The sequence below is a fragment of the Halichoerus grypus genome, chromosome 5 (genome assembly GCF_964656455.1).
Source record: "Halichoerus grypus chromosome 5, mHalGry1.hap1.1, whole genome shotgun sequence".
Classification (NCBI taxonomy): domain Eukaryota; kingdom Metazoa; phylum Chordata; class Mammalia; order Carnivora; family Phocidae; genus Halichoerus; species Halichoerus grypus.
The window spans coordinates 104,340,354-104,365,727 of record NC_135716.1 but is presented as its reverse complement, the minus strand read 5'-3'; the positions used below and the strand labels follow the sequence as shown (position 1 = coordinate 104,365,727).

General features: G+C 38.9%; 1 protein-coding gene across 1 annotated transcript in view; it reads right to left on the bottom strand.

Moving 5' to 3' along the window:
- The window catches only part of EXTL2 (exostosin like glycosyltransferase 2), a 151,230-nt gene that overhangs the window by 69,382 nt on the left and 56,474 nt on the right, over positions 1-25,374 (bottom strand). The window lies entirely within an intron of this gene.

Sequence of the window (25,374 nt, the reverse complement as noted above, 5' to 3'; positions counted from 1 at the left end):
AGGAGTAATGATGGCCTTAACTAGGAAGTGGTGGTTTGGGAATGGAGTATATAGGAAACAGCCTAGGATGGGAATCTACAAGCGCATTGCTTAATTGAATCACAGAGCTGGTTGTGTATAGAGTCAACGTGATCAATACAAAGATATACCATGATGTAGTTATACTTAACCAGGATATGACAGAGCAGGTTGAGAATACTCAACCCCATTAAACACTACTCACTCCAGCTGATCTTAAGCCAAGGGAGATTCTTTAATGATTATGAAGTTTCAGGCACACAAGCTTTGGTTCTTTTCATGGCTTCCTTCTTCATTGAAATGTATTCAAAGAGAAAGTTAAATCTAAAATTTTGCTTGAATCTGAGCCAATCAGCATCCATCCACTACAGAGGTAAGAAAAAAAAGAGGTTCTCACAGAAGCTAAGGGAAAAGGGATTTTTCAAGGATATAGAGTCATCCAGTTTCAGATGCTATAGAGTGGTAATGTAAAGGACTGAAAAATGGCCAATTATTTAAAATCAAGGCATAAGGCCTATAGATTAATATGTTAATGCCAAAATCATGAGAAATAATGTGAACATTTTAACCCATGGTGGTAAATAAAATTTTATAATTATTGAGATTTAGACAGATGGAATTTGAAATTAGAATATAATAAAGGAAGGATATTCTTAAGCATTGTAAAAGACAGTATGGAAGAAAATTTGTCAGGAAGATACACATCTGAGTAGATACCTACGGACTTAAAGGCAGAAGGATTTTGGAGAGTATTTGGATGCATATAAAGTGTATAATAAGTGATTTAATGCATGCAACATTGGCCACTGACACACTCTTAAAATAACAAGCTGGTGTGAGATACATTCATTCATTTCCTCTTATATTTATTCAACAAATTGTGTGTGATGTTAAGAAATAAAAGAGTCTCTTTCCTTAAGTCACTCAAAGCATACCAGAGACTCCAGAGAAAGTACCCCAGAGATGGTCACACATAGGTTGGCTCTTGAAAGATGGCTAAATGTTACCAAATGAAAGAGACTAGGAAGAACCCTCCAAGCAGAAGGCCAAGTTAAAAGAAATGGATGGGTAAAAGCAAGGCTACAATAGTGAGGACTCTGGTTACAGATACTAGAAAGCTAATTCAACCTGATAAAAGAGGAATTATTTGAACTAACATTAACTAAACCTTGGGAAGATTAGGGCTAGATCATTGGAACCACAAACTCAGGACACTTTTTCCCATCTTTCATCTCTGCTTCTTTTTTTTTTTTTTTTTTTAAAGATTTTTTTTATTTATTTGAAAGAGAGAATGAGATAGAGAGAGCATGAGAGGGGGGAGGGTCAGAGGGAGAAGCAGACTCCCTGCTGAGCAGGGAGCCCGATGCGGGACTCGATCCTGGGACTCCAGGATCATGACCTGAGCCGAAGGCAGTCGCCTAACCAACTGAGCCACCCAGGCGCCCTCATCTCTGCTTCTTTTTATGGGCCAAATTTCTGCTCTCAGATGAGATTCTCCATGAGATATGAGGCCTAGTGATAGAAACTCTGGACTCAGGGGCTTATTGTTTTCTGACCTGAGAGGAGAGACACTCTCTTCCTTTACTAGTAGTTTGAAAATTCCTAGGAAGGAATCTAATCAATCCAGCTTCATCCTTCCCTTACTACTACCCTAAAACAGAGAAGCAGGGTCTTCTCATCCAATATGCAACTCCCGTGAGAAATGTATCTGGTCTATGAAGGAATCGGGAGCAAGGATCTCTGTTTAAGTCTATTCCGACGGCACATTCAGGGTATTAAAAGTGATTCAGTAAGACTGAATCTTAGAAAAGACTGAAAGCAGATATTCCAGTTAAGAAGTAATTTCAGTATACAATTCAGAAGTTAGTTCAGTATACTATCAGAGAGAGCCAGAGGGATGGATATAAGAAACTTTAGAAAGAAGATTTGATAGAAGATAGTGATAGATTCAATGTGAAAAATGAGAGAAAAGTTAAAGGAAAATTCCAAGGTTCTCAGATTTAGGCTTGACACAGGAAAGATTGCGACAAGTCACTAAAATAGGAATTACACAGAATTTCATTACAGGGATTATGTAAATAAAGATATCCATTACCTAAGTGAATATATGGAGGAGAGTTGGGAAAGAAACCAGAGCTCAAGACATCAAGCTGCAAGTCATTGGCACAAAACGGTGGTTGAAGTTAGAGAAATATAGGGGCTTACCCGTCTCTTCCTCCCCTGATCACTCTCTTTCAACCATTCTTACTCATCTGAAAGTGTGTCAAGCTTGTTTCCACCTTGGATCTTTGCACTTCTTCTCCTCTCTACCTGGAATACTCTTCCTTTGGATCATGGTGTGGTTTGTTCTCACTTCCTTCTGAATTGTGCTTAAATTGGACCTCCTCTGAGAGGCCTTTCCAATGCTCTCTCTCTACAGTGGGTCTTAACAAAACCATGTACTGCGACTCTAACTTTTATCCTGCTTTATCTGTTCTTCACAGTACTTACTACTCCTTGAAATTACAGTATGTCTTTATTTACTCATGCGCTCTGCCACTAGATCACCACTCCTTGAGAACAGGAGTGTTTTCTTGTGTTACTGTTGTATCTCCAGGGCCTAAAACAAGTGCTCAATAAAGATTTGTTGATTAGGCGACTGTATTACAAATAGTTCTCCCATTTTTGGTTTAATTATCTACTGACCATTTCAGATGAGAAAATAGAATACAAAAGAGCTTTCAATTATCTTCACTTTTGCCCAATAGGGTTTTATTACATTTTACATTCTCAACCACTAAACGGTATTGGGAAACATCTTGAAGAACAATCCAATTTAGCCAGAGGAATAACTATGTGAATAACTTTTTGTTTACTGTAGAGAATGCTAATGTCAAGTGGAACTTCCATGAACTTATTTGGCTTTTTGCCCAAATGAAAGGATATAGGGATTTTTTGCTTCCTCAGTTCACACTGAACTTCCTGTTTTCAGAAATGCTGAATTCATCCTGAAGTCTGTCCACTGAGCATTACTAGATTAACTGCCTAGGCAGTGGTTTTATTATAAGACATCTAGATTTTCTTAAATAGGGCCATCTTGTTCACCCAGTGTGAAAGCTTCCCACAGGAATCTGTAATCAATTTATCTAAATCTAAATAATTATATGGCCCCTTCTTAAAGGATATATTTTATTTCATTTACATAGTTTTATATTTAATCTAAACAGTTTCTGAGAGTGTGAATTACTTCTTGTCTATGTGCTTATTAATATACACATCAGTGTTAATTAATATTATAAGGATAAGCACTAGTGGTTTTTTTTTTTTGTAATAGTGTGATATAGTGATATAATAGTGTTCTAAATGTAAGTGCCTAGTCCACTGTAACTTTTGGGGAAAAATATTCTTTTCTAAGTAAATTTTAAAGTAATACGGATGGATATTTCAATGGATCAGCAGCATTTGAAACTTATGTGACTGTGTCTTGAAAACTTTCTGGCTTGAGTCAGAAAGCCTTTGGGTCAGATCCTATTTCCACTTTTTTTCTATCACTGATATGTTATCTACAGCTACCATGTTAACTCTGTTCATGATTTTTAAATACAAAGGGTTATTTTTCTAATGATAAGAGTCATTATGGAAAATTCTGGAAAAAATAACAAAGGATGAAGTATGTATTAAATTGTCAACCACCAAATAACTAGAATTAGCTATTATTTATTCAATTATTAATCCGTATAGTATTATGTTGATGTTAAAATAATTTTATAACCTGAGTTTTCATTAAACATTATATCATATGTCTTTCCCTATGTTAGTAAAAAGAAGTTCCAGAAACGTTAAAAAAAATTTTTTTGAGTGTAGTTGACACACAATATTACATTGTTTTCAGGTGTATGACTTAGTGATTTGACAAGTTTATACATGATGCTACGTCCACCACCGTGTAGCTACCAACTGTCACCATACAATGCTATTACAATATCATTGACCTTATTCCCTGTGCTGTATCTTTTATTCCTGTGACTTATTTATTCCATAACTGGCAGCCTGTATCGCCCTCTCCCTTTCACTCATTTCGTGTAAACATTTTTAAAAGTTACATAATATTCTGTGGCATGTGTGTACCATAATATACTTGTATTGTCCCCTAATATTTGACACTTAGGTTGTTTCTAAATTATAGATATTTTAATTAACATTGAAAGAAATATTTTATGCATAAAACTTTTAATCAAAAGTTCTTATTTATTTAGAAGAGATTAATAAATTAGAAGTGCTAGGAGAAAGGGTCTTGATACGTATTGCCAAACTTTCAGATCAGCTCTACTAAATTGTAATTCTACTAAGATTAGATGAGTGGACTCATCTAATCACATTGTTACCAGAACTATCATTCAAATAATTTTTTTGTAAATGTTATGGACAGCGATGATGTCCTATTGCTACTGTATTTTGATTTATATATTTACAGAAAGAAACACTCTTATTTTATGATTTATGTATCTTTATAAATAGTATTGGTCTTTTGCCCATTTAGCTATTACAAACTTTTTTTTCTTATGGATTTTATAAGAACTCTTTTTATTAAGGATATTAACACTTTTATATTTTTTCTACAAATATATTTCCCAACAAATTTTAAACTGTGTACAGTATTATTCCCTTTAGTAAAATGGAACACTATATATTAGTGCCTGTCATAGTTATTGGACAAATAAAGTTAGTCTTTATACCTCTCAAATGCAAAATTCATTTTTTTTTAAAGATTTTATTTATTTATTTGAGAGGGAGAGAGAGAGCACAAGCAGGGGTGGGGAGAGGGTCAGAGGGAGAGGGAGAAGAAGACTCTCTGCTGAGCAGAGAGCCGGACGTGGGCTCGATCCCAGGATCCCAAGACCATGACCGGAGCTGAAGGCAGACACTTAACCAACTAAGCCACCCAGGCGCCCCTTAGTTAAATTCTTAATTAAGAATTTGAATTTGAGCATCTGACTCTTGATTTCGGCTTAGGTCATGAACTCAGGGTCGTGAGACGGAGCCCCTCATCAGGCTTCGTGCTGGACATGGAGCCTGTCTGGGATTCTCTGCTCTCGATCTTGCTCTCTCTCTCTAAAAAAAAAAAAAAAAAGGAGGGAGAGAGAAAGAAAGAAAGAAAAAAGAACTTGGGGCGCCTGGGTGGCTCAGTCGTTAAGCGTCTGCCTTCGGCTCAGGTCATGATCCCAGGGTCCTGGGATCAAGCCCCACATCGGGCTCCCCGCTTGGCGGGAAGCCTGCTTCTCCCTCTCCCACTCCCCAGCTTGTGTTCCTGCTCTTGCTAACTCTCTCTCTCTGTCAAATAAATAAATAAAATCTTAAAAAAAAAAAGAAAAAAGAACTTAACTGAGTTATTATAAGCCAGATTAATTTTTAAATTGGTTAGCTAAGGGTATACCCATTAAAAGGGACATTGCTGTTCAAGGAAACTCTTGAGAATGAGGGGGTTTAAGAACGGAAAAAAGCAATTGATTCTGTTCTGCAAAATAATGTGAAATACTAACTCCAAAGAGAAATATACACTTCACAAATTGTGAGGCAGTTAAGATTATATTTCTGTTTCTCCCAAATAGATATTTAGTATACGTTCACGAGAATAAACAGGTGTCTGAGTCATGTGGGTAAGGAAAATTCCGAACAGGGCTAAATTCAGAGCCTCCACCTATTCTTATCCATCTGGTTTGTTGTGTAGGACTTCTATGTCAACAGCTATCACTGACTGTCCTGCTAAGGCCTCCTGGGAATAACTCAATTGTAAGAACCATCATAAGGGTAACAGTTTGTGTTTTCCTAGAAAAAAAAAAAAAAAATCCATGGTGGAAGTTAGAAGGAGTTTTCAAGAGATTTAAAATATGAAGCTAAGGGAGACTGAGTTTTGCCCATGGATAGAGTCCCTTTGAAGGTTTCAACTCCTTGGTTTCTGTTTTCCCTAAACCTAGGATGAGTTATATTTAGCACACAGCATTCTGCTTCCCTTTTAGCTTCTCCACTTGAGTAAAATCTACACCCGCCCCCCCCGGGGGTGCTGTGGAGGACAAGGAGATGGGGCAGCAAAGGGAAATGCAGCCAACTCCATGTTAGTCCTTCTGTGGCTCATATAAAGGAGCAAATAGCATCCTGCCGAAGGTTATCTAAGGGCTTCAGAGGGTGATCTGTAGCAACATGAATGTGACCCAAGGAGAAGCACAGGCATTAAGATATTCTGCTGACTAGATATTTCTCTCAGAAAACCTTCATTCGTGAGTATCTCCCCTTTCCCTACATTCGCTGGTGAGAGGTCACCCTTCAGTGATGGGAGAGTGGTGTGGGGCTGGTGGAGATCCTTGGGGCATACATGCACAGAATTGTTAACAAACTGTTAACAGGGTGAGAAGTGGGTCATGGTGGCAGAGAGAAAGTCACTCTCACTTTTCCATAGATATTTCTGTATTGCTTGTGTGTATATATAAACATATATGTATAGATATATATTTTTTATCATAAGCATTTATTACTTTGGCAATTCAGAAGTACAAATTTAACGATATATTTCCCCTAGCTTTGTTGTCTTCTTTTAAACTTGTTTAAACTTGTTTTTTATTTATAGAAGTTTTTTATGCTGTATTTTTATTTTTATTTGCAATTTCTTGCCTGGTATTTAAGCTTTCTCTAGCCACTGAGCAGATTATTAGTGTATATTTATGTTTATGTGGGCTGCTGTCTGCCCGATGCAGGGTAAAAATTGCAGTAAAATACCATTTGGGGTCTGTCAAGCAATATAATCAAAAGCTCTCTAGCAAAGCAGGACAAAATGAGAGAGGTTTTAAGAAATGGACGTTTGTGATTGTAATTAATAGGTTTTGGTTGTGCTCCAGTGACCCTAGGGCCTCAGTGTCCTGTGAGGAGCCTGTGTTCCCCAATGAAAGGTATTATTTCAAAGGCACCTCAGAGAGTCCTTTGCCACACAGATGGAGATCCTACTTGGCAGAAGTCTTCTCCTTTGTCCAAGCTACACTTAGAAAATTGGAATTAAGGCACCCAAGACTGCATCTTAATCCCCCACCAACTCAACCTGTTTATCATCTACAGCAGAAGTCAAAGCATAGGAGGCAGCAGAACTCAGAAGTCAGCATTAGAACATAAGAAAAACAACTCTGTGCCAACTATACATTCTGTGGAGTGACCTCCAGTTTCTTCAACCATATATGTCTCATTGCAAAATTTATGAGACTTTCCAGATCTGGGGTCAAACATTTTCCTGCTACTGTTATAACCCTTCCTATCCTGCTTCTCTTGCCTTTTATCTTCCTTTCCCACAGTTTCCTCTCTACTTTTCTTTGTTTTGCGTTTTAAATTTGGAATTTTCTTTTTCTTCTTCCCTCCAACCTTCTATCCCCAAGTCCTTCTTCTCTTTCTGATTTTCTCTCCATGCCTTGTTTTTATGCTGGTTCTTACTCACCAAGTCCCTGTCACCACCATCCTCACTCTTTTTCATATAAATTCCCTCCTCCAATATTCAAATTCTATTGTCAGTGTTTCTATTACTGAACTATCATTTAAACCAAATCTCATTGGTTAGGAATGGATTGTATGTTTGGCATGCAGGCATTTTTCACCATCAAAAGGATGCACTTCTAGACATCTATTTTAACTAGAAAGCAATTTCAGGAGCCAGTCCCATAGGCAGAGCTGAATTTCTTCCATTTATCATCTGAAAGATCTGATGATTATTTAGAATTATGGAAACTTCTGGTTTTGAGAAGTAGGCCTGATCATCCCGTGAGAACCGACAACTCCAGCAGATGATTAGTTCTGTTCTGCTTGATAACACACAAAAGTAGAATCATGCATGATATTATCAAATAGACAAGAGTTTGTGCCTAAAGGTACAGATCAAGACTTCCCTAATTAATCAAAAGAGCCACTGGTTAAAAAAAAAAAAGTAGGGGCGCCTGGGTGGCTCAGTTGGTTAAGCGACTGCCTTCGGCTCAGGTCATGATCCTGGAGTCCCGGGATCGAGTCCCGCATCGGGCTCCCTGCTCAGCAGGGAGTCTGCTTCTCCCTCTGACCCTCCCCCCTCTCATGTGCTCTCTCTCTCCTCTCATCCTCTCTCAAATAAATAAATAAAATCTTTAAAAAAAACAAAGTAAAGTTTGAATGATTTTGTGATTTGACGGGTTTTCTAGTATAAGCTACTCTAGTCTATGTGTGCATATACATCCAAGTCAACCCAATTCCTACCCTCTTTGCCTTATTTGCTTTAAGAGCTTTGATAGATTGTCTCTAATGGGTTTTTGCTTCTCCTTACATGGTGTTCCTTTTACCTTAAAGATAGCATGATAGGTTTTATAAGGAAGGAGTCCCTCTACTCCCATCTATCCTCTTCCTCAAGACACCATTTTTTCTTATTTTATCCATAAAACCCAAATAAAACTACCCTCTTCTAGCTCCTTTTAAAACCAATCTTAGCACCTTGATGTAGCTGAAAGTTCACATAGACTATCACTCAGAGAAACCCTGCGGCAGGATAATATTGAGACCAGTCTGACTTTTTTTTTATATAAAATAATTCCATATTTTCCCCTTTTCCTTACCTTTGTTCAACCTGCTAACTGATTCCATTCTTCTTTGCCCCAGAGGAGGTTTTTGACTGGGAGTTACTTTCCTGCTTCCTAAACCAAATCTCAAACCAGAGACCCCAGAATTAAATTTGGTCCACAGATATATTTTACTGGGCTCATACAGGATTTTTTAAAACCTGGGATGACATTTAATAATTAGACATATTTCACATAAAATCTGAATTTCTGACTTCTCTTGAAAACTGGAAGATCTAGCTACCCCGGGCTGCTGTTTTCATGTGGCTACAATCACCTGGAACCTTGTAGAGGCTTCAACCATACATAGGTCCCACGCTTTCCATTTCTGCCATTCCCCAGTCCCAGGAGATGAAAGGGGACTAGTGTAAGCAAATTGTTTCATTCCATTCCCCTTGCCATGCTTCAGCCAATAAAAGAGCCAATAACTCTGGCCAATAAAATGCAAGGAAGGAAATTTAAGGAGGAATTATTTACACAAGTGATGGAAGAGCCAAGAAGCCAACATAGGGTGACAAAACATCCCAGAAGTTAGTATAGCAGAAAGCCACTATTGTCTCTTTGTTGGAGGGATGAAGTGAGGAAGTGATGTTATTATAGTCCAGAAGCCAGGGCCATCTAGCGGAGACTGGAATGTAGAGGGTCTTTCCATGGGGTGGCTGGAGCAGCCATTACTGAGGCCTACTCACAGGGAAGGGAGAAATACCCTGTCTTCTCTCTCTGTTCCTGCTCTACAATCTACTGCGATGCCTCTCAGGTAAGTCCAGCTGACAGCTGGCTGCCAGGGGACCCTGGGAAGTACAGCCTGCTGGAGTCAGTCCCTCCATGATACAAAACAAAGCAAGGGAAAATGTAAGGATTGGATTCAAGAGTCAAATAGGTGAAGACTTGGCATAAGGAGAATGAGGACAAAGAATCACACATGATTCCAAGTTTTTGCCCTCTGAACGTGAGGAAGTGTCATTGTCTGAGATGGGGAACATTGAAGAAGTAGCAGTTTGAGGAACTAAACTCAGAAGCCTTGATTTGTACATGTGAAGGGTGAGATGTCTGTTAAATATTTATGTGAAGCTATCCAGTGTGTTCTAGTCTGTTCAATCCCAGCAGACTCCCCTGGCCTAGGGAGCAGGGGAAGAGAAAGGGGGTAAGAGAAGAGAAAGAGAGGGAAGCAAAAGAAAAAGAGAAAAAGGGAGTGGGAGACAGCTCAGGTGAGGGAACTTTATGTGTCCTGGGGCAGGATGACCTAAGGCCTGGTTTCTCATAGTGCTGCAGGGAAGGTGCCAAGTCCCACTGAAGAAAATGGGAGCAATGGCAATTTATCAAAATATTTTATTTCCTGGAACCAAGGCATGGAATCAGGGAAGATCTGAAGGGACCACACAGTAAAGGATGGTGGGTTCTCAGCAATCACTGGAGTGGACAAAGGAGCAGACACCACATAGGCTCCTCCCCCTATATTCTCTGGGTATGATAGCGCTTCACAAATCTGAGATTATGGGATTTGGAAAGGAAACATACAGAAATGACTAAGGTCAAATTGTCTGCCACTAGAACTGTATGGAGATTCGGAGACAGATATTAAGTTGCACCAGAACTCATCATCTCCTTTCCGCATGAGACAATTTGTGGGATACAAAATCCCCCGCAATGCATTTCTGAAGACTGATTTATTCAGTGTAGCTTAACCCATTGTTGGAGCTTTAACAATATGGTTCAGAGGGACTTTGGCTCTGAGAGTGTGGACCCCTTTGAAATCTCCCCACAGTGTGAGATCCAGAAAAGAAGAAGCCGTACCAGTCAATGAATCAAATGCACATGCGGGCAAAACACCTCTCAAAGACCTATATTTATTCTTGGAAACAGAATAACCTAGTTCCATATATTAAAAAAGAAACATTTCCCCTATATGCAACAGAATCCGTGCAAACCCCTGCCTATGAAAGGAATACCCCTTAACAATATGAGCAAAGGTCAGTTAAGTGTCTGCCTTCGGCTCAGGTCATGATCCCAGGGTCCTGGGATGGAGTCCCACGTCAGGCTCCCTGCTCATCAGGGAGTCTGCTTTTCTCTCTGCCCCTCACCTCACTTGTGGCTCTCTCTTTCTCTCTCTCTCTCTCTCAAAAAAATAAATAAAATCTTTAAAAAAATTGAGCTCCTGTTTCAAATCCATCCACCTATCAAGGAACTGGCAGAAACGTTGCAGTTAGCAGATTTTACCACTTTGGGCCAAATAACATTTCTAAGCATATTCACACTCAGTGAGTTGAGGGGAAAGAATATGCATTTAGGAGCTCTGTACATGCAATGCCCCTGGGAATGAGTTGGAGGAATTCTGTTCCTCCAGTTACACGTGGATGCCTTCCATTTTAATAGCTCTCACAGAATTCGATGGCAAAATAAAGAAGAAAGAGAAGAGGATCAAGAGGGAAAAAAAGAGAAGAAGTTATTAAGGAGCATTTTGATTTCGATCCTCTCATTTTAAAGCTATGAAAATAGCATTTTAGAAAGGTAAAATTTCCAAAATCTCACAGTCGAATTTCCCCGGACACCCAGTCTGCTGCTATTTTAGTTTTAATGGGAAAGTTGTCTCAGCAACGCAGCCTTGATAATCCAAACTACATGGCAAGATCTCTTATGAATTTTTATTAGACAACAGAAGACACTAATCACATCCTTCATCTTTTTTATTATGTATATAAATATATTACATAAGTATATTTGCAAATAGATAAACCTCAACTCATAAAAGTGCAAAATCTCATCTTCTCCTAATTTTGGTTAGCAGGGAACACGTATGCACGTATGTGTTGTAACATTAAAATGCTGATAAATCAGCACAGTTCGGGGGCACATTTTTAATGCTGAACTGAGTAAATAACCTCCGAATCATGCTTGCTATCTAAAACTGCGAGTGCAGGAATGAAGAGCCATCAATAAAAAATAAACCATAATAGCTGTTAGGATTGTGATAATAAGTATGTTCCCAAATATTCCGGCCATGTGTGCAGAGAGTATAATCAGCTATCTAATTTTAAGGTTTAATTAGCTAAGTTTAGGCAAACTGTTGATTCTGAACTGCTACAGCAGAATGAGTCAATCCATATGTTCTCTGTTACTGGAATATGAGCATATAAACAGATTTGTCTACAAGGGGGAAAACTCACAGATGACTGATAAATGAATTTTGGCAGTGTCATATTATCATAATTGGCAATCACTGGGGAAAATATTGACGATGGTAAGTATTGAACCCCTGGAAAGAACGACTCAGGGTCGGCCTCATACTGCAAACTGTGGTTGAGCATGGAAGAAGCTCTCTGGACCAGAGAGACTTTAAATTGGGCCTTTCTGGATGGGAAAGGGGTAACAAATGGAAGCAAAAGTTTCTAGGAATGGGTCCAAAGCAAATGACTGTAGATGTGTGTGGTTTTCTTATTCTTGCTGTGTATTTCTTTTTCTGAGCAAAGACTGTGTGTGTGTGTGTGTGTGTGTGCGCGTGTACTTGATCTCCATGAATATTCATGCACCAATGGAGAAAAGTGTCCCGTTAAGTCAGAGCTATGAAGATTATTTATCAAAATCCCGCATGAGGACTGTGCCATCTGTCTTGATTTGCTCTGAATCAGGACACTTCTGACGGTGCGGAGGGTCTGCTCTGAGGGCGGCGGGGGACAGAAAGGCAAACAGTGGTGGTAGCTCCCAAAGCTTAAATTCCTAAATCATCATCAGTGCCGGCACGGAGCTCATTCTACATCGCTCTGGAGACAAGTGGGAGATGACAAGATGCTCAAAATAGCAGTGCTGCTTACCTAGGTATTTGTGTCAAAATCATGCTGGAGGATTGCCTGTTTTGTTTCAGTGGAACACTTGCTAAAATCCAGTTATCAAAGGCACAAGTTATTGTGATGGGACCGCTGTGTCTGTGTCTTATGATTGAGTTATCATTTTGGACTGGCAATTTCTATATGAAGGGGAGAAAAACTTTCTCCTTTTTCTCCGCAAACATCTTGGAGCATTTGCCACGGGCCAAGCACTATGCAATTCACAGGAACAATGCTTAAGACGTTTTGGCCCTGCCTCCCAGTTTAGTAGAAAAGAGAGACCTATGAACAGCTAAGTTCTAACACAATGAAGTTGATGCTATAAGTGGGAGAAAAGTCCTTTGCTGGTCCCCTAAAGAGACTGATGAACTTGCCTTGGGTAGGTGGGAAAGGGTTTCCCGAAGAGCTGATATTTGAACGGAGTTTGAAGAATAAGTACAAGTTATCTAGATAGAAAAGTCAAAGAAAAGACATTCCAGCCAGGTTCCAAATCCCATAGACCCCCAACAATCATGAGGTCCCACTACACAGATGCTATGGTTGGAACAGAGGACAATGGGGAAAATCTCCGAGGAATAGTTTCTTTCAAAAAGAACTTACTGGCTACATGTAGTTAGCTTTGCTGGAGCTTTTTTCAGTTTCATACAAAAAATGTTAGTCATCTTCCCAACAGATGCTAAATTCCTAATGCTAACCCCGCCATAGCACCCACCACCATGCTGGGCAATTGCAGACTTGGAAATTAGACCTAGATATGAATCCCATATCTGTCACTTACTAGTGTGTGTCTTTGGAAATTCTCCTTAAACCCTCTGAGACTCAGCTTCCTCTTCATGTACTTGCTTTGGTAAATGAATAAATAAATGTATATAAAACACATAATGCTGGGGCGCCTGGGTGGCTCAGTCGTTAAGCCTCTGCCTTCGGCTCAGGTCATGATTCCAGGGTCCTGGGATCGAGCCCTCATCGGGCTCCCTGCTCGGCGGGAAGCTTGCTTCTCCCTCTCCCACTCCCCCTGCTTGTGTTTCCTCTCTTGCTGTGTGTGTGTCTCTCTCTCTGTCAAATGAATAAATAAAATCTTTAAAAAAGATAAAAAATAAAAAATAAATGAAGAAGAAAAAAAAAGCACATAATGCCATGTTTTACACATAAACCCAATAAATTGTCAACATCACCAGTTCAGGGAAATCACAATGCTTGTCCCATAAAGTTTTAAGGATTCATTGAGAAATGTATTTAAGTCCACAGCACAATATACTTAAAAAATAAGTGCTTTTTTTTTTACTTACAAGTTTGAGCTCCTGAGTAGAAAGATGTATCTTACATGATGTTTGTCTCCACCATTGTGCCGAGTGTGATGAGCTGAATTAAATTTAGAATTGCGGACAGTTCACTTCAAGGCATCAACATATTTTAACCACACTATTTTTAGGCCTTACTATGTTATCTTCTGCATAGAGCCCTCCTGGGAAGCTATCTGAAAAGTATGTTATTAGCGGCACACTTCGTGCTGAAGTATGCCACCATTAAAGGAATCTTAATGCCAGCCTGAGCCAAGTAAAGATTGTGAAGAGAGAAGTCCCGAAATCTCTGTGGTCAGATATGCCCTTTACCCCAAGGTGTTTCCCTTCTCCTGTTACATCCAACTTGTAATTTATAACTCTGCTTCTTCATGAGTATAGACATCAGTGAAGATAGGTTAGAATGACCTGGATTAACAATCAACCCCAAAAGCTCAGTGGCTTTAAACAACGAAGATGTGTTCCTCATTTGTGTTTCATATCCATTTGGAGGCAGTGGGGTCAGGGTGGGGGGATTCAGGTTGATGGAACAGCCATTATCTTTATCTTAAAATTACCCATCATCATGCAGAGGGAGGAAAAGTTCTGAGGGTCTCCCTGTGAAAACTAAGTGTTCTCACCTAGGAACGACACATATCATTTTACTCATAATTCATTGGGCAAAACGGACAACATGATTTCCTTCCTAGCAATGAAAGAGCATGGAAGTGTAAGCCTACTATGTGCTCCGAATGGGGGCAGAAACAGGAACATTCCGCAAATAGTACTAATGATCATCACTATCATTGAACCTGAAATAGAATTAATTTCCTTGGAATAATGAACAACTAAATTTGGCTACTTATGAGGATCTGTTTCTTTCTTTCGTTTTTTTTTGTCCTTCCAAACCTAGGAATTTATTTATTTATTTTTCTTATGTTATGTTAATCACCATACATTACATCATTAGTTTTTGATGTAGTGTTCCATGATTCATTGTTTGCATATAACTCTCAGTGCTCCATGCAGAATGTGCCCTCTTTAATACCCACCACCAGGCTAACCCATACCCCCACCTCCCTCCCCTCTAGAACCCTCAGTTTGTTTTTCAGAGTCCATAGTCTCTCATGGTTCGTCTCCCCCTCCGATTTCCCCCCCTTCATTTTGAGGATCTGTTTCTTAAACCACTTTGCATTATTCCATATGTTCCTTACATTGATTAAGTAAACAGATTTCTGAAAGACTTTGCATATAAGACAGAGAGAAATGAGGGCCACCTGAGATGAGCAGGGTAGTAACTATTTGGTCGTGCTCTGCTAATGCACCATTAATGGTGATATATTGAAGACAACTGCCAACATCTCCCTGAGGAACAATTCTTGGGTAACAAGCCTGAAAATAAAATACTGTCTGCTGTGCATTCACTGAATAGGATGCATTAAAAAAAATTCTCTGATTACTCAAAATATTTCCACTGCCACCAACACCTGCTTATCAGTAGTTTCAACCACTTTTCATATTCCTAAATATTAAACCCGTGAACACCAAGATTCTTTTTTTAAAAGTACAAACCGGTTTTATTCAGTATAGTTGAATAAATAAAATTTTTTTATTATGTTATGTTAGTCACCATACAGTACATCATTAATTTTTGATGTAGTGTTCCATGATTCATTGTTCTTTAAGTAGATCCTCTCAGAACTACCAAACAACAGAATAGTAAAACAAACAAAGCACATGTTGGTACCAGCAATTTGAGAGAATGAGCAGTTCCATAGAGGCAAGCTAGTATTTCACTAGGAAGAGGAAGGCTGTGTTTAGAACAAGTCCTAGAAATTGAGGGAATGCAGAAGTTGGGAGTTCAGTGCTTGCAGCTCAGCTTTGTAAAGACAACTAAGCTGGGTTGTATTTCCCTGTTTCTCTCTCATTCCAGGCTAGAAACAGAATATTTGCCATTGGGATGGCTATTAGCTATAGTCTCTTGAGAGTTTTGTCAAAATCTTCCCAAACAGCCATTTGTAAAGTGAATTGATGGCCCTAGGAACATTGTCAGTGTAGGACTAAGGAGGAGGATGGCCCATCCGAACTGCCCAATATCTATGTTCCTTTCAGTAGTTCAGTCCAAATAGGAGTGGGCCAGTGAAGACGTCTCAGACCAAAGTCAGTGTCAATAGAGTGTCCTTGATTACTGAGTATCTGGTGATTTTCTTGTAAGATAACTTGACACCAGTGATGTGCTATACTTGCACATGAATATCTTTCTCCAACTGTGTCTGGCCTTTACTGCTTTAAAAGAATTATGATCATGTTTTCATTAGTTTTATTATTTTAATGATTTAGTAAAGTGACCAAATCCAGTATAGACTTTGAGTGTGTGTGTGAAGTTTTGTTTTGTTTTGTTTTGTTTTTGTCAAACTGCCATATTTGTGAATGGAATGCCTTGCCATTCTTTTGTCTTTTGATAAGGGAAAAAGTTCAATGTTTTCATCGTGGTGTTTGTTAATTTTTTAAAAACCTCCTGTCTGTGTTTAGACACTGCTATTTATTTTTTTTTATACCTACATAGCCCATGATTAGGTGGGGGTAAAGCAAGTGTGAGTTGGGAGCAGGTGAAGAGTATGTGATCGCATACACAGAGAGAATACACTAAAATGTGCAGCTAAATTATATATAATCTGGTTTTTGAAGTATCAGCTATTCGGGAATATTTTTAGCCTTTTTTCCTTTTAAAAAAAATCTGCCTTGATTCTGTCACATAACTTTAAAACATTCCTCTTATTTTATGGTTATTTTTAATGTGTGTTCTGACCTCAAACTGTGTATGACACAGCCTATCAACTGCAGTCAGCGTGGTTTCTTCCAGTAACAGAGACCAAAGAATTAGTCAAATGTGGTTCAGCTGCTACAGTTGTGTGATTAAAATGTCTATGGCCCAAACATTTGCCTGCCATTTGTTTTCTTTTTCAGGTTAGAATGAATTTACACTTTTAATCATATGGATCATTTGGGGAACTTGTCCTTTTACATGCTTTGCTTTATTAATAAAGGAACTTGTAGAAAAATTAATTAATTTAAGTGTCAAAGATTTTATTCACCTGAATTAATCTGTGAGGGAACCAGTGAGATGTTATGCTGGTTTGAAGAATTCAGAGTGGACCCATACACAGGCAATCAAGAATGCTGAAATAAATTTGTTAAACTGATGCAAAATTGGCCAACAGCCAGAGGCATTCATAAAGAGCCATCACACCAGACAATCACATACATTACTTCAGTTTTTCTACAACTTACAGAGCATTTTTTCAGTAAATATTTCCTTATTTTATTGAATAAATAATTTAAATATTCTGAATTAGTACATGCCTGCAAATTTATGAGTGGCAATTTCAATGGAAAACAAATTTTATAAATACCACAAACCAGGCAACATAAATGTCTCTTTAAAGAATGAACAAGTTTGGGGCCCCTGAGTGGCTCAGTTGGTTAAGCATCTGCCTTCGGGTCAGGTCATGATCTCAGGGTTCTGAGATGGAGCTGCATCCAGCTCCCTGCTCATCGGGGAGCCTGCTTCTCCCTCTCCCTCTGCCTGCCGCTCCCCCTGCTTGTACTCTCTCTCTATGTCAAATAAATAAATAAAATCTTAAGAAAGAAAGAGAGAGAGAGAGAGAGAAAAGAAAGAAAGAAGGAAGACAGAATGAACGAACGAAAGAAAAGAAAAAGAAAGAAAGAAAGAAAGAAAGAAAGAAAGAAAGAAAGAAAGAAAGAAAGAAAGAAAGAAAGAAAGAAAAAGAAAAGACAAGTTTGGGGCACCTGGGTGGCTCATTTGGTTGAGCAACTGACCCTTGGTTTTGTCTTGGGTCATGGTCTCAGGGTCCTGGGATTGACCCCCGCGTCAGGCTCTGTGCTCAGCAGGGAGTCTGCTTGAGGTTTTATCTCTCCTTCTCCTTCTGCCCCTACTCCTACTTTCTCAAAAAATAAACAAATCTTTTCTAAAAAATAAATAAAGTATTAACAAGTTCAAATGCCTAAGGAAATGCCAGTTCCTTTTTTCTTTTCCTAGGGGAGAGTAGATGCTTTCATGCAAAAGATAGCACCTAGGGACATGTCACGCACTACCTACAGGGACAGTTAGCATAATGGTCACTGTGTTACTTCACTCAGATGCCCTCAGATCCCTTTTATGAATTTTGGGTATCTGTTTCCCAGTTTCTGCATGCTTTACTCCTGAAGTCTGGCATAGGAACCCTTCTCCAGAGAAACGACCCTCCGCCTACTAGGATCCCTCATCCAGATTCCCTGAGAACAGAAAGTGCCCAGCAGCCTGAAGCCAATAACTGTCCAGTGCAGAACTATGAAAGCTCAGCACTTTTGCCTCCAAGTGGCCAACTTGCTCTGGCCACTGGGAGATGAGAGGAGAGACGAGACGCAAAGCCAGTCATGGCAGGGATGTGGGGGTGGATATGGACAAGGATGGATGCAGAAGAAGGGGGATGTGCAGCAAAGCACACAGTTTTACCTCTCCCTCCCAAATGACTTACACTATCTGTATGATTCATTAAAAATAGAGTCAGCTGGAGCCTTGTTTTTTTCAGAAAAAGAAGAGTCAGATTTTTAAGGTCGTAAAGAATCAGGCACATTGAGAATGTACTGTTATCAGAATATTCAGATGATCAGTTGCCAATGGAAGGACTGAAGGAGAGGATTGTTAAGAAGGTCAGAACTAGCAGAGTAATTAACATTAACACACACACACACACACACGTTGAGAATGATCACATATTAGGGGCAGAGAGGCAGAAGTTCTGAAATTTAGAAGACATGTCAGTCAAGTCAACAGCACTATGAAATGGACCTGATTTTGAAGCTAGGTCATCCTTAGGTACTTGACTACCATAACAGAACAGGTGTACAGACTTGTCCCACAAACCTTGAGCTCAACTGCTGAAGTGATGCCTCAACATGATGTTGTACCGTCTCCCACCTTTCAACTAATGAAGATTTGAATAACCATTGAACGGCTGGAGATACAAGGGAAACTCTGCAGAGCCAGAATTGCTATGGAGTCTCAGTATTTGTTGGTACCTCACACTACAGTTGTGTGACACAGAGCCTTGTGCAGGTAACTAGTACAACACACTGCTTGTGAATTAATTTGTATGACTGTATTTTTATCTAAACATATTATTTATATTTATGGATTTAATTTAAATGTTTTTCCTGAGCAAGCACATTAGCCCTGGAGTATCATAAAGACCAAATAGTTACTGGTGAGACTTATATTACTTGTGATAATGAGCTAATTTGTGTTTAAAATCATCTCCTACTTGTAGTAGGCCTGAACACAAAGATACCAACATATGCAATCTTTAGAAACTAGTCTCCTTTTCTAGATTGAAAGTATATATATATGAGAGGTAAATATAACCAAGTTCAAGGTCTGTAAAGTTCAAATGAACAGGGGAAAACAAATAAAAATAGACCACACAGGAAGATGAAGTGAAGGAAAAGAAATAGAAGGAAGGAAATACGCACAAGAAAGTAATTACCATTGTTACAGTGATGGAAAATAGAATAGAAAAATAGAAAATAAGAAATAAAAAAATAAAGTGAATAGAAAAATAAGAAATTTTAACCCTTATATGCAAGACTGAAGTCACATATAATTGTCACAAAGAAAACAACTCATAGGAGCTTACTAATATGTATTAAAAATAGGAGTAGGCTATTCCTACACATATAAATAATTTTAGAATGTCAATAACTGGTATTTACTAGATCAATTTTTTAAATGGATGGATTGAATAAATTTGGTAAAAACCTAGCCTCTGTATAAAACAGAAGTAAAAACCATATTTGTAGCAGATTTAACTGGGGGGTATTCTGCCTTGTAACATATTGAAAACTAGTTAAATAAGCAAAAAACAATGATCTACTATCTAAATCAGGTCAAAACAAAATAAACTGGCAAATAGACCAAATAGATTTCAAATATGCAGTCCATTATCAAGGAAATTTAGAATCCAAGAAGAAAGTACTCAGACAAATTTTGAGGCTGCCAGGTTGATTTCAAAGGAATGAAATGTAGTGTTGAACCATATAATTTAAATGAAGAAATTAGTACTTTGTGATCTATGCTTGATCTTATATTTGGGTATTTGGTTTTATCTTATTTCATCTTATTAGTTCTTCATAACATGAATTTCTATAGGAGAGATGCAAAAATTGAGCCCTCTGGGGTAGAAGAAAAAAATCGTAATCCTTGAGATTTTTGTCATGACTCACATCCTACAGTCTCAACATGCTTTTACAGGATTACAGTATTCTCCTGTGAAGTACACCAACTGTACTGCACATGGCATCTATATTATCAAAAGGGATTTGGGAGAAGACATCACAACTCCCAATTTATATATGACACAAGGACCAACTCTCTAATCATGAGAATTACTTTCTTCTCTCACCTCTTATTGGATGCCTCATTATAGTCTCCCTCCTAGAATCAGAATCTCACCCCTCTCTGGTGTTACTCTATTCAAATTGAGTTAACTAAAAATCTAGTCATTACATAGTTCACACTCAAAATCATGAATAAATGTTCATCTTTGTAAGCTCATGCTGCCTTAGTAAGCAAAAATAAAGTCTATAATGGGATAAGTATTGGGTTTTCTAGAAATGGTAATGAGATCATTCGATCAGGCCATTGCCATTAAAAGTTTTCTGAGTATTTAGGTCTTTATCCTAAGAGCAATGAGCAATCATTAAAGTGTTTTAAACAGAGGTGCCTGGGTGGCTCAGTTGTTAAGCATCTGCCTTCGACTCAGGTCATGATCCCAGGGTCCTGGGATCGAGCCCCGCATCGAGCCCCGCATTGGGCTCCCTGCTCCACGGGAAGCCTGCTTCTCCCTCTCCCAATCCCTCTGCTTGTGTTCCCTCTCTCGCTGTCTCTCTCTCTCTGTCAAATAAATAAATAAAATCTTTTTAAAAAAGTGTTTTAAACAGGGGTATAAAGTGATCACATTTTCACTTTAATATCACTTCACAGCCCTACAGAGGATACATTGGAAGGGACATAAGAGTAATTAGCAGCACTACAAGCAATAGATGATAGTAATATAGACCAGGGTGGTGGCTATGGAACTGGAGAGAAGTAGATGGAGTATAGAAGGACATAGTCAAGAAGTAAAAGAGTAATTGATTGGTTGTGGAAGATCGGGGATATAGATGATTTAAAAATATTTTCTGAGGCTCCTACAAAATAAAGACTTAGGTTTTATAAAATTATTCGTTCATATTAATTTATTCAACAAAACCTTTTCAGTGTTTGATACGTCTAAGGCATGGGTTTATCATAGCATGGTGATATTACATTAGCTAACCTTCTTAAGAGTAGTGGCCACTGACCTAGTTTGAGTTCACATCAGAAATATGGATCACCAAAGAATAACACTAAGGAGTTCCAGAACCAAGGGCTAGGAGGGGAAGTGCAACAGCATTCTACCTACCGTATCAATTTGACTGAATGGCAAGCAGCAGATGGATGGTCTGTACCAGATAGCTTCTGCTGCATAGATATTCTAAGAATAAAATATGCCTTCTTAAAATAAAAATTTTAAAAAGGTTAATGACTTCCATCTTTGGTTTCATTAATACCCAGATCTAACCTAAATGGGTTAGTCATGCTGAGGACGGATCGATGACTGATTTCAATTTGGACAGTTTCCATTTTAGTGAGTGAGACTCAGCAACATTTTATTTGGTGAAGACCATCAGACTAAAATATTAATTTTTAATAGGGAAGATTAAAATAAATGTCTCTAACATCTGACTATCAAGTGGAAATCAAAACTTCCAAGTAGAGACCCAGTGTAATAGCTTGGTCCTGTGATGAGTTTCTAAAAGAGACTTTATGATCTTTCAATTGATCCCTTGCTTCTAAGTTTATTCCAAGTGGCTGCTTGGTCTCTTCAAGGGTTGGGGCTGAATATGGCAGGTTGGGCATTTGACAGCAGCAGTAGCTAGATCAGCTACTAAATGGGAGCCACGTAAGCCCTGCACATAAGCCTTCATCACTTTCAACATGTCTACTCCATTGTGCTAGCCCAGGAGTGGCTGTTGACAGAGGCTGGATGATGTCTGCTAGCTGAGTCATTCTGTCTCCTCGGTTGTTTAGTGCCTCTTCCATAATAGGTGATCTCCGTGAGGTGTTAATATGTGATAAAAAGATCTTCAAATTTCATACTCCCTCCCTTAGGTCATCCGCATGCCTCTCCTCGAGACTTTCTTATTCCTGATCTTCAAGTATGTCTTTTTCCAGGCCCTTAGATATGCAGCTACGCTATTCACCATTATCCATGAGTCTATGTGTATTCTTGTTTGGGGCCACTTCTACACAAAGAAAAGTAAGCACTCCATAAAGCTCTGCCCAGTGGGAGGGCTTCCCCTGGCTACTGAATGTTAGCCCCCCCCCACCCCGCCATAGGACGGTAGGGATGCAGCAGTCCTTTTTCAGCTCATACCCACACTTGGAACCAAGTATCCATAAGGGCAACATCTTATCCCTCTACCCACTGTGGCTATATATGTAAGGTAAGGTTAAGGCCCATGTAACAGTGTTTGGTGATATGTGGGTGTGGGACACTTAGTCATGTACTTACTTGTGCCCTCTGGCCCATTCTCATGGCTGCTTCCAGATATTCTATCTCTATCTTGCAGTGAATTGTTCCTGGGCCCACCTGATCTTATGACTTCGTGTGTTTGACAAAATTCAACTTATGATGAGCAGCTCTGGCCACATGGTACTGGTTACCTCATGGTCAGATCCTGTCTTCAGTGTGCCTGGTAACATGGTCGGAGCTCTTTTCTGAATGGTGAACAATTTGCCCTGCTCATGGCATGATTTCGCTCTAGAACCCTAGGGCTCTACATTAAGATTCTCCTAACTTTGCCGCAACAACTCGTCAGAATAGCCACAAGGGATATTTTACAAACATCTCTTTCAAGCCAAAAGATGAACGTATGCGGTGAGCTTTTTTATTAGATGGGTAAAACAGGGATCTGATATTTTACGCTTGCGTAGGAGCTGGCCACTTCAATGTTTCAATGTTTGGACAGTGTCAGTTACCATTGAATTTTAACTTTTGCCCAATTAAACTCAGTTTTCTAAGTGTTTAATGTTGTTCTCTCTCTTCCAATGTCCCCTTTCCGATCTCATCACCTACTACCAACACCAACCCCACCATTACCATATTTGCTAAAAGAAATCAAAGAGGATGGTTTTATCTTGATCTTATGCTTCAGCAGTTAGAAATTGATTTGTCATTTTGTATTTAATAGAAATTGTCATGACAATTTGATATTACTGGTTAGGTGGTGGTCTTTTGTCTTTTTGTATATGTCTAGGTATGATGGTTGCTATAACAACAGAACAAGGAGCAGAAACCATGGATTTTTAACAGATTGCTGATGCTTATGAAAAGGCCTTGTGGGGCAAACTTTCACAAAAAAAGCTCATAGGCTTAATTATTTAAATTGTTGGGTATTTGTAGGAATATAGGCTGTGAGTCTATTCCAGAAATGTGAAGGCAGTGATCAGTCTGTCACTAAGGGCTGAGCAGCCATAGCTCTATTCTAGGCTTATAATTTCTGAGTTATTTTGTATAATTTGATGGAATTCCAGTGATTTAGGACTGATTGGTCCCTGTTCATGTGGGGTAGTCAGGATCTCCCTAAGTGCTCTTTGAGGATTCTAACAGGATGAAATGAGAAGAGGAATTGTAAGTAAGCTTCAAAAAAAAAGGATTCTTCTAATGAAGTAGGAACAGGAAAAGCTAAAGAATCACAGCATAAAAAAGAGTTTCTTATTTTACAATGACTCTGAGATTCTGTTCTAATTTTCCTATGCATCATCAGTTAGAACATGAAAAGATGTATAGGATTTGTATATTTGAAGAAAACATGATTTTTTCAAGGAAAGAAATGGGTGCTGAGCACTAATGTATCAGCAAGATCACTCATATAAAAGGCAAGCCCCTTGATTTCTTAAGAGACTACTTAATGCCTTTTTTATATCACTAAGACTTCAAAGTCATTTCTCCCTTTTTCCTGTCAATTACTGATAATAGAGGTTGTAAGGATTTTCTAGATATTGTAAAGCTATTTGGGTAATTAAATGTCTTACTTTGGTCAGTAATAGCATGGTTCCTGAAATAAACTTTACTAGGTTATCAGGTATCTCTGGAAAATATTCTTGGGGCACTAAAATTCTGTCATTCACTTGCTATAGAAAAATTATGAAGTCTTTATCTTCTATCTTGTATAGTGGCTGGCACACGCCAAAAAATAAGAAGCAAAATAAAAAGTTGTTGAATGTTCATAATAGTGAGAGTTATTATTACAATATTAATATCAGTGCAAAGTTTTTTAGCACCTGGTAGATCCTCATTACTGACTACAGATCAAGCTTGCAATCTGGTGGTAGATGCGAGATATAGTTTATGGATAAAAAAGTAAGGGGGGGCGCCTGGGTGGCTCAGTCGTTAAGCGTCTGCCTTCGGCTCAGGTCATGATCCTGGCGTCCTGGGATCGAGCCCCACATTGGGCTCCCTGCTCGGCCGGGAGCCTGCTACTCCCTCTCCCACTCCCCCTGCTTGTGTCCCCTTTCTTGCTGTGTCTCTCTTTCTGTCAAATAAATAAATAAAATCTTAAAAAAAAAAAAGTAAGGAGGGGCACCTGGCTGGCTCAGTCAGTAGAGCATGCAATTCTTGATCTCAGAGTCCTGAGTTTGAGACCCACAGTGGGTGTAGAGATTACTTTAAAAAAAAGGAGACATTTGGTAATTTTTATATCATATTCTAAGATAAAATGGATATAGCTAAGCACATAATGATGCTTAAGAGATATCTTTTAGTAATTCACCAAATAGTTAACAATGTTTCCAAATTTCTCAGTTCCAGCCTTTTCCTTAGGATTTTGACATTGGAAAAGGCATCTTGCATTTCTATAGACTCTCCAAAGAACTGTTCAGCAAAAGAATGCTATACCTTTAGAGAACACTAGAATTTTAAGCAGGAAAATGGTATGGTCACATATATATATCTGGGAAGGAAATGCAGAAGACGGGTTGGAGAGAAGGCCAAAGACAGAGCAACCACATAAGAGCCTATTTAGGAGAAAAGAGGTCCAAACTAAAGAGTGGCAGTATTACTGCAGAGGGACAAAAGGAATTAGGTGAAATAAGAGGGTTTAAAAAAAAAAAAGACAAAATGTCCATGGAAACTGCCAGAAAAATGAAATCAGCAATGAATTTCATATATCTGGGTTAGACACCAATGTGCAAAAGAGTATCATTGACCAAGGTGGAGAAAAACAGGGAAGGACATGTTTCCAGAAATACAAGTCTAAGGCATTTATGAGCTACTTACAATAGAAATGCCAAAAAATCACTACAAAATGCTAGACCTCAGAAGGCATCACAATTAGAGATAAGGAGGGGGCGCCTGAGTGGCTCAGTCGTTAAGCGTCTGCCTTCGGCTCAGGTCATGAACCCAGGGTCCTGGGATCGAGCCCTGCGTCGGGCTCCCTGCTCCGCGGGAAGCCTGCTACTCTCTCTCCCACTCCCCCTGCTTGTGTTCCCTCTCTCATTGTCTCTCTCTGTCAAATAAATAA